This window comes from Octopus bimaculoides, chromosome 18 (genome assembly GCF_046866305.1).
Source record: "Octopus bimaculoides isolate indiv1 chromosome 18, ASM4686630v1, whole genome shotgun sequence".
NCBI lineage: Eukaryota > Metazoa > Mollusca > Cephalopoda > Octopoda > Octopodidae > Octopus > Octopus bimaculoides.
In genome coordinates, this window is record NC_142945.1 from 50,628,457 (window position 1) to 50,639,239 (window position 10,783).

General features: G+C 34.8%; 2 long non-coding RNA genes across 3 annotated transcripts in view; one reads left to right on the plus strand and one right to left on the minus strand.

Moving 5' to 3' along the window:
* The first annotated feature begins 3,840 nt into the window (after positions 1–3,840).
* The window catches only part of LOC149132091 (uncharacterized), a 37,011-nt gene continuing 30,068 nt past the window's right edge, over positions 3,841–10,783 (plus strand). Inside the window, exons 1-2 of one of the 2 annotated variants that reach the window (XR_016245108.1) lie at positions 3,841–3,935; positions 8,269–8,339. This is a non-coding gene — a long non-coding RNA (uncharacterized LOC149132091). Of the gene's footprint in view, positions 3,936–7,048; positions 7,433–8,268; positions 8,340–10,783 lie in introns of those variants that run through there. The other variant, XR_016245107.1, reaches the window with a different exon arrangement.
* Positions 3,885–10,512, minus strand: LOC149132092 (uncharacterized). Its single transcript, XR_016245104.1, has 6 exons — positions 10,342–10,512; positions 8,392–8,963; positions 7,716–7,800; positions 6,744–6,764; positions 5,139–5,164; positions 3,885–4,119 (listed from the first exon to the last, which is right to left on the minus strand). It is a non-coding gene; the product is annotated as an uncharacterized LOC149132092 (long non-coding RNA).

Consider the following 10,783-nt stretch of genomic DNA (forward strand, 5'->3'; position numbering starts at 1 on the left):
TCGCGTAGTGATATATTTGACATGGAATATTATATATGATGGTCTAAGTCTACATGTACACCTTTCCTTTTTCTTGACCCATGCTGGTTATCAACGACAATCGACGCATATAGGCTATTATATTCAGGACAAACAATGTGCCATATGTTACCGCCTACGGTCCCCATTACAGCTGCATGTGTGGAGGGATACAAAGGGACTGCATGAAGCCATAGCATCAAAGAATTGACATGAAATAGTGGTGTGCTCTTTCGTAACATAGATACATAAACGGTCTTGGTGTGTCTGCATAATCCGATCCCCTGCAACATGGATCACGTACTGATGATTGTAGCACACACACGCGTGCGCCGGCACACATGCAGAAACATGCGCGCTCACGCATATATAATACCTATATATACATACCTATATATATATATATATATATATATATATATATATATATATATATATATATATACAGACACACACACACAGAGCAACGCACATACATATATAAAATGTACTGCCTCGTGATAGAAAATTCAACAAAATAAGCGCTCTATCTGATGAGAGATAAATATTATTTATTTATAGGGCACGATACATGCATTGAACGGATGCTAATTGTTTCATATGTTGAGAAATACGCAAACCGCTCATAAAGAACGATCGAGTTAGCCATACGTTGCCTACCCTGTTTTGGCTCGTTTCTTTTATTATTCAATACTTTTAGTTCGTTATGATACGTGATTTGCACCTTAAGAATACATCTTAGTATAAGAGTTCTATATTTGAGTGATGAGGAAGTATGTACATTATTTACATTTGACGGATATTTGGTTTGGTTGTGTGTTTGCATGTCTGTTTGTGCCAAGTTGCCGTCTACACCCGTTAACAAATTTTCGTGAAACTTTGCAAACATGTTAAAACATCGTCAAGCTGGTTACAAGGCTCATTGAAGTTTAATAAAAAAAACTGCCACAAATTTGCTTCCATGAGGCTTTAGATAAACCCTTCATCTGGTTCCAAAGGGGACAAAAGCTAATGAGGTAAATGCTAGTTATTCTACCTATGTAGCAGTGGATAACATCTGACATTCCCAACTAATATAGGACTGCAGCTCAGTGTTGATGATGCAGACAGAACCTTTTCAAATCAACTGTTGGACGTCAGTAATGGCACTTCGGTTGGCGAGAATGATGGCCGGATAAGTTTGCGTTTTGTTCATATGGTATCTGATTTAAAGGACTAATGAATAACGTGTTTCCTAACCTGAGGAATCAGTTTACAGGCCACAATTGGTTGAAAAGACATGCCCTTGTAGCTCCAACGAACGTGGCAGTTGATGATTTGAACATCAAGCTCCTGGAACAGTTGCCAGGTGAGCATGACATCTATAATTTCATTGATGCTGTCCTCAACACCGATGAAGCTGTTAACTATCCAGTTGAATTCTTGAATAATCTTGCTCCACCCGGCCTTCCAAGTCACAACGTGCACCTCAAGAATCGGACACTAATTACGCTAGTTAGAAGTTTCGACCGTCAAAGCTTTGAAATGACACAAGATTTATAGTAAAGAAGATGATGCCAACAGTCTTGGACACAACAATTTTGACTGGTAAAGCAAGCAGTGAGCCGGTATCCACTTCTAGAATTCCGCTTATTTCCTCGGATATGTCTTTCGAGTGCGAGCGCCTGCAATTCCCGTCGAAACTGAGATTTGCAATGAGCAATAATCGGTGGTATTCCTTACCTGCGGAGTTTCTGAACTTTCCGGAACGAGTTTTCTCCCATGGCCAGTTTTATGTGGGAAACTCAAGAGTCGGTAATCTTAATAATTTGTTTATTTATGCTCCACAAAGAAACCAAAATGGTGTTCATCAAGAAGCTCTGCAAACTTAATACAATTCACCAAATTATTAGTTGTTTGTTATTTAACTATAATATGTGTAAGTGTTGTAGATGTATTGATATTCTACGTGTTATTTTAAAATCTATATGCAAATTATTTGTATGTCTACTGTAAAATTAAACGTCAGTCTGTTTCTTATTGGGCTACACACAGAGGGGACACACAAGGACAGACAAACGGATTAAGTCGATTATATCGACCCCAGTGCGTAACTGGTACTTATTTAATCGACCCCGAAAGATGAAAGGCAAAATCGACCTCGGCGGATTTGAACTCTGAACGTAACGGGAGACGAAATACCGCTAAGCATTTCGCCCGGCGTGCTAACCATTCTGCCAGCTCGCCGCCTTCAAGGGTTATATTCTCTTGGAACGCACAAGAGCCCTTTTTCATAGTTGTTTATTTTGAATTGTTATTATCTCATATCTGATTAGCCTGTTATTTCGTAACACGCTTCACAATTTTGGTATCAATCCCTTATTGAGATGTCCTAATAACAAGATCCTCTGTAAGACAGTTCGGTATACTCTGTAAATACACTAAAACCGTTTTAAGGGCTACATATATTGTAGTGTTGATAAGCGAAACAATTATGAGAACAGAAACAAGAGATAAGCCCCGTTTTCTCGCGAATTACCGGTTGCACGTCAAGGAGATTGTGTTCGAAAAGACTTATACTATTATACACCACATGGATTTCGAATTCACCATCCTTTTCAGAAAAAACACTAAGCACAGCATGGGTTGAAAATCCGATTTTGATGCATTCTTCGATGCATAGAAGAGACGTACGATAGTGCGAGCATGAGCAATCTTTAACTTAAATACCCTGAGATCCAGTTTCCCATCTCACGGTATTGGCCTATACCGTGAGGATGGTTTGGGAATATCTCATGACTTCGTTAGTCACATTCCGGAGAATTTAGGAAAAGCAAACCATTGATATCGTAAGTAGAGTTGTCCTCAAAATCGCTGTCAGCACTAATCTGTAGACAGTTAAAATTTAGATGTTTAACTGGATCATGTTATGAATATTTAAAAAGGACCTGAATATATACATCAGAATCATGATAGCTCTATAATTATTTACTTGGTCAATAATTGGTGTGCCCTGTATGATATAATCATGTGCACCTTTCGTTCATTTATTCACTGAACACCTTGAGGACACACTTTTCACACATTCTGCTGCACATATTCAGGTCTTCATGTCGGGGTCGGTGTACAGTTGCCACACCAACTGAAAACCGTATCCTAATTGTTTGTATAGTCACACGACAGTCTTCTCAACGAGAACTGTTGTTCTGCCGACCCTCTCCCTCCCAAACCTCTCCTCGTGTCTCACAAACTTTCTACCGTTTTTTAATCTCTTATACCCATCAAAAATTAATACTTGCTTCATACAAGTTCATACATAAAACATCTATAGCAATTCCTAAAATTCTGATGAGGGTTCGCTCAATTTAGAACATTTCATCGCATATTAAGTTTGCAAATCAAATGCACATCCCGAATCTATTCTGAACAACAGTCAGCTGTTACAAGTTGTTTTTTTGTACAAGCATGTGCATTTTCAAAGGGCTGTTGCAGCTCATTCCTCCGGTCTAGAACGGTGTTCCGCAACCGGCCTGCGGCCTGCCACGGCATACTAGTGTGACGAGACGATGCTAAGTATACCGCAGTGTATCCTGAATATGTATTTTCCCAATACTTTTAGCTATACGTTTAGTTCAAGTGAGCTGCCGAATTTTAAAATGAATGTAAGTGTGCCTCAAGTGAAAAAAGGTTCAAGAGCACTGGTCTCGATTAAAACATCCTACAAATCAGCTTCGTAGATGAATAATAATTATAGACTCATATAATTATCGTCTACGACAGTTAAAGCTGTCACTCTTTAGAAGTTTAAAGACTGGTAATAAATATAATAAATCTTAGTATAATAAATCTTCAGTTTAACAACGAAGCCATATTTTTCAAGTGTGTAATCAGTAGATGGTGTTAAATTTGGAAATTTTGAGAAAGAATAAAACAAATAGGTAAGTATATGTTTGGAGTATTTAACTATCCTTTTCATTAAAAAACGATACAGAAACACAAGGCTGACGCATCACAACATGCAGAGAATAACGGTGGCAAATCGTCATGACAATATATTCTTCATTCATACATTAGAAATGCAACCAGAAGTGCTGAAAGGTTCGTTGGTGGTTGAAATGTAATCTATAAACAGAATAGAAAAATTACAATTTACATAAATATTGAAGCAGCTGGAATGAAGTATTCAGGGATGTAGATATATGCATACACAGAGACAAACGTACGCATATGCACGTATACATAAATCCATGTTCATACATACATACATACATACATACATATATATATATATATATATATATGTGTGTGTGTGTATGTGTGTGTGTATGTATGTATATGTATATATATATATATATATATATATATATATATATATATATATATATATATATATATATATATATATATATATATATATATATATACACAAACATACGTACACGGAGCGAGGGATAAATTATCGACATTTTATATATTTCATTTCGAGCATGCGCATTGTTTGTTTTTGCCTTTGTCGAACACAGTAGAGTAACGTCGGTTGAACATCGTCGGTGAGAAAAAAAACATCACCATCACGTAATTCACTCTGGTAAATCTGTCATGTTAATGATGGCGGGAATGATGCGAAAATCTTACCGCCTCTCTACAACTGCTGAAGATAGCAGAAGTTCTCAAATTTGCGACAAAATTAATAACAAGAATAGCAGCTTGCAGTAGACTGTAGCTTCTGCGCCGGTCAATGTTACTCTGATAGATAATTCCTCTCGATGGAATATTGATAAACCTATTAGCAATGGAAATATATTATAATGAAATCAAAACAAAGATCATAAGATTATTCGAATGCTAATCTAATGTTCTTTGTTTCAACTTCATTATAATAAAGCAATTATAATTATAATAAATACAATTATTACAATTCTACAAATGTAATATTCTACTAATTGCCAATGTTATTAGCTCGTGAATCCCTTATTAGAGATTGTTTAATCAATCTGCATTACAATGATTCAATAACGTATGGTAGTATTCCGGTTATATCTAAAAGAGCTATTCTATATATACATGTTGAAGAAATATCGGGGCGGTATCAAGGATAGCGGAGTATTTATTGATGCGATAGTTTAGATGAAATGACTTACCTTATATTGGTTATTTTGAAAAGGTACTGAAAACAAAAAGCAAATATCATAAAATTGAAAATCTACCACACAGTATTCTATCACACACAGCTTGATGTAAAACTACTTATCGAGATTCATTCGGTATCACGTGCCAGTTAAAGCAAAGTCCAACCTCTGTTGTCACTCATGTGCATTGGCTTTTGGTTGTTGAATATGATAGTGGGAAAATAATACTGGCTGGTCTTTTCTATTTTACTGATTTCCCGAAAAGGGAGTGAGGAGAAATTATAATAATGCGCCTAGTGGCACTGACCAGTTTGGACTAAACGGAAATCACAGAGCGAATTGCTGCAGAGGTGAATGCTGAGTTTCGTTAATGCTATCATGGAAAGATAGAGACGATGTTGCGAAATAGTTTGGGCCCTACGGATTAAATATATTAGAAATTTCCAAATTTAACGATAAATGCAATTACTTTCAAGAGAGTAGATTTTACTATCCTTATGTAGTACCAGCCTTTTTGTTTTTTTTCAGATTAGAATGGTTTTAATAGATATTTCATCTCATTTGTATATTTATAAACGCGTTACTCTTGTTAAGATATGTTTGTCGCAGCCATGTATAACTTCGCATGATATTTTAATTATTTTTACACACCTGTCCTGTTAATCCAACAGTCATGAATGGGTATTTGACAGTTATGTAATTCTAGGGCTCATTTAATTATCGTCAAAGTTGTTAGGCATTGGTATCCTTAAAGAAAAATGTTTAAGGGATCTGCTTTACAATGAATGAATATTGAGGAATAATATTGTAATCTTGGCTACAACAATTGGTTGTATCAAAAGGTTCCCGGCCTATTCGAAATAGTCACCTTGTACAGCAATACACCGGTCAGAGCGTTACTACAACTTTTAGTTTCGCCTGGAATTTGTTTTTGAAAGCGAGTCGAGGACCCTCTGCAATTCGCTCTAGACCTTGACATTAGTGTTAAAACGCCGACATTTGAGCTAGTGTCTGCAAGTGCTAAATCCGGCGAAGAGTGCCGGTACAGAAACAATACCATGTTGTTTTTGGTGAGAAACTACGAATGAGGAGAGCTCGGTGAGAATCTAATTGTTCGCGCTCCAGAGATCCAGTCGTTTTCACCGAATATTCCTCCCTCAAACGCTTTAAAACGTTACAGTTGAACTCTCGATTGACGGTCTGGCCCTCGGAGTCGAATTTTCTATGAAAAATGCCCTATTTCCGGGGAAGACTTTCTTCCAGATCTCTCATCGTCTTCCAGAGAATTTCTTCCGCTAATAAAGCATCTACGTCACTCGCAATATTGCTAACTTCTTCGACGTTATTTTACCGAAGCCTGCTCAGTATCTCTGTAGCAAAGATTCCAAGTTTAATCCAAAATTTCACGAAGTAAACACAGAAATGTCACTCGGCACACTTCCTCATGTATGTTCTTGCTCTCCGTGCTCTCATCTGCCGGTGTCTTACAAACCTATGTCGGAAACGTTTTGATAGAACATTGTAACATTTTAATATATAGATACTGGTGTAGAATGGAAGTAGAATCGAAGACACCCCATTAATTTTTGATACAATTCTTAATATCAAATCACATACCTTTCTATAGCGATAGTTGTACTGAAAAAGCAAAGCAAAAAGTAAGTGTCAGCAATGTGAATGCTACAACAGTGTATTTAATTTATCTTCATAAATATACATTAATTAGGATGATCCTTACAAATTATCATTACTGTATTTTTATGTGATCTGTGATAGTTCAGGCAAAGAACTAAATTTACTGTCACATGTGTACATTAATTGCTGTAGTTGATTAAATATCATGGTAGTAAACTCCCACAAGCTGTTAATTCCATGATAGCGATTCGGTGAACAGCGATACGAAACATAACGGTAGTGATATATTTCAAAAATAAATTATTATCTTTTAACCGGCAGTAAAATATGGTTTTAGATTGAAGCGCTTTCCTCACAATGACAATATCATTAGAAATATTTCTGTTACAGTATATTGGTTGTACTTAAGATATACACAACATTAAACGTGGGACACTCTTTAACAACGTTGAGTTAAATTTGTGATCCCTGCAGCATAACATACTTGAAACCTCTGCATCATAATATATTACCAAAAATTTAATGAAAAAGGAGAATAAAAAGTGTATTTGAATTATACATATTTGACTGCTTTCTATGATCGTAGTGTTTATAATCTATGTGGAATATCTGAGACGTCGACTGTGTATTTATGATAATTTTATTCACACCCACGTCTCTCGGTTACAATCGTAAGTTAACTTTATATATTTATCATAACAACAGCATTGACACACAAACCATATATTAGATAATAGTGCTATTTAAAATCTTGTTAAGAATATCAATTTAAAGCATGCAGGAGGATGTATATTCCGCAAGTAAACACTATACTGTGTTTCTCACAATGAGTCAACAGATATTTCAGAATGAGTTAACAGATATCAGATTACAGAAAGACAGCTTTTCTTTTAGGAGTTACATTTAATTTAGCACAAAATGAAAGATCAATAAGTAGATATTACAACTATGTACCTCGCACGAGTGAGCCATTCCGAACAATAAGTAACATCTAGCGTGGGTGTCAGGTGTAAAACATTTCAAGAGGGCGTCGTAACTACTGGAATAACAAAAAAATAATTTTGAAAGATCGTTTACAACCCGAATATTCAATTTCTACGTATGAAATAAAATAATAATGTCAATTCTATTCGATATATATGACGTTAATTTCTGTTTCTACAGTTGCATCATTCAATTTCGTGTTTTGGAACCTTGCCTTCTTTGATATTATTCCTATTCTTATTTTGTTTCACATTGTGCCTATTAGTGCAGTCACTATCTTTCCTTTCCACCCGGATTGTTCCTTGGCGTTTCTGCTATAACTGAATCCTAATTTGCCTCTGCTCTACTTTTCATGCCATTTCTTCCCTTCATGCAAATATTTCCTTTTCCAGTTGGTTTTTCTGAATATTTGTTAACATGTACCTCACTGTTATCTACTATATTATACATGTATTATCCTTATTCAAAGTTCCGCGTTTGTATTCAAGTACAAACTTACTTATCAATTTACTATTGCATGTAGAATTCCAGGTTGTGGCATGACGAAGAAAATGATCTTAACCGATGAATTTTCTTTTTAAATTGACAAATATCGTAAGTATAAATTATAATATATAATTTGATAATAAATAATAAATGTTCTCACCTCACAAAACATTGTCCACAAGGTAGACAGAAATTCTGCATTTCCTGGAAAGGACCTTTTACGATTGTGCATATCTTATTATGGACGAAGTAAAACCATATTTATGAGATCTTATTCTCCTTAAGATACCACACAATATCATCCAGCAACTTCGAATTACTCTTCTTGATTTTATTGAAGCTGGCGACAAGGTTTCGTTATTGCTTCTTGAAATAATCAGCGCTTCACGCACAATACGGTGGGCATCATTTTTTTGTATGAAGAGGTATATACCTTAATTTGCCATTTATATCTACGAAGAGCCCAAAAAAGTTCTTGCGAAAGAGGGTTAATTTTAACGAGATAGCATATACAAATTTTGTGTGTTAGTGAAACATAGATATGTATACTCTTCTTACGATGGTTTTGTTAGCATTTGATTGCAAATATATGTGATATTTATCTTTGACATTTATACGATGCATGCCTGCACTCCTCGGACGTTCTCAGATAACCTCTTATTTCATGGGGGCCAACTTTCTTTGCTTTATCCACGCAAGCATTCCAAGCGTCTGAGCCCGCGGTTGCTGCACCTATACATAGAAAATAAAATCTCTTTTGTTTATATCAAGTTGAACTTTTCCGTACCAATACTAAGCTATTTGAACGGTGTAATTCATTTCTTCCATCATCATACAGGAAAATAAATCTGAAAGTTTAGATGGTGGAAACTGTTGCTGTACCATAATATTGTTTGTAATTGAAGCTTGAAGTTGCTAAAGTAGAAGTTTTGTGAGATTTTGACACCAATTATTTTATTTGACTGCTTTGATTTCTCGTACATTGATTCTAATATTTTTATGTTTGGTCAAATACATTGCACAATATCGACAACGCCTTCATCTCACGGCACATCCTTATTATTACAATAACTAAATATAGCACGCTCTTAATGACATCCAGTCAATGTCGTTGTTATAGTTATAAAGACCTTCACTTGTAACTCAAATGAATTTATATTTCTCTCCTTCATAGTTTGCCACAAATGAAACAACAATCACATAGTAAAAAATTATACCTATGTCAAATGTCACGTAAATATATGACGAATTCATCATTACTTTCGGTAGAATATTCGTCATATCGTTTCGGCGAATTTGACTATTTCATGTAGTAATGGGCGCTGCTTTGAAACGCATTCTAAGAATAACGGTTAGGTATGTAATTGTATATGTGCATTGTGCATAAATTATGATAAACTGAAATGTCCATAATATGAAATAATAATAGATTGAAGCTTTGACTATTGGTTACCTACGTAAGTTTCACCGTTGTGTTTGCTGGAATGATATAGTGTGTGATCGACATGAAACCGGATGCTTAACCGCTTGCATTATATAAACTTGGATAGTTGGAAGTTATTATAAGTGCGTTGGGAGTGAAGTACAGAGATAGCTCATAGAATATAGAAATAGTAAGCAAATAAGTAGATCTAAATGGGAATACAAGAAATATAATGAGAGTAAATAATTATAATTAACTAAAGATTGAATGAAAACAAAAGAAAAAAAGAAAAAGGAAATCGATATAAGATTGTGTTAAAAGGATAAAGCGTGTAAATCAAAAGTAAGCGAATAATAAATTATTAAGTATATATAAACATATTGTTGAAAATAATAAGCGAAATATTCAGAGAAGCAATCGACAGATTTATTAGTGGGAGACTAATAAATCTGTCGATCTGTCGATAAATATTTAAAGTGGTAGGACGAAAAATATCAATAAACGGAGAGGTATTATGATAGCTCTACAATCTGAAAGCTATAGAGATACATTTGCTGATTGATTTAATCATCGCCATTTTAGGTGCTTAAGTGCACTGGAATACTCATGGAATACCTATGGAATACCAATGGAGTATTTATGGAATACTAATGAAGTACCAATGGAATACTTAATACGCCTACTCACCAACACAAAGCAGTAAAGTAAAAGTGGACAATTTTATCATGTCGCTGCCTCTGTATAAATAAGTCTAATCATGTAGAAGTCATCTGGAGATAGCGTAATTTTAAATATAGGTATACGTACATACATACATACATACATACATACGTACATACATACATATATATCGATACCTTGTTGTACCATTCTTATGAATTTATATATATATATATATATATATATATATATATATATATATATATGTGTGTGTGTGTGTGTGTGTGTGTGTGTGTGTGTATGTGTGTGTGCCTGTGTGTATGTGTGTATGTATGTATGTATATATATGTATATGTATGTATGTATCTGTGTATGTATAATTACATATATGTATGATGTAACACATGTTTGGTCCAAAATATATATTTTCCTATCGAATAGTGATATATTTGACAATGATTATTGTATA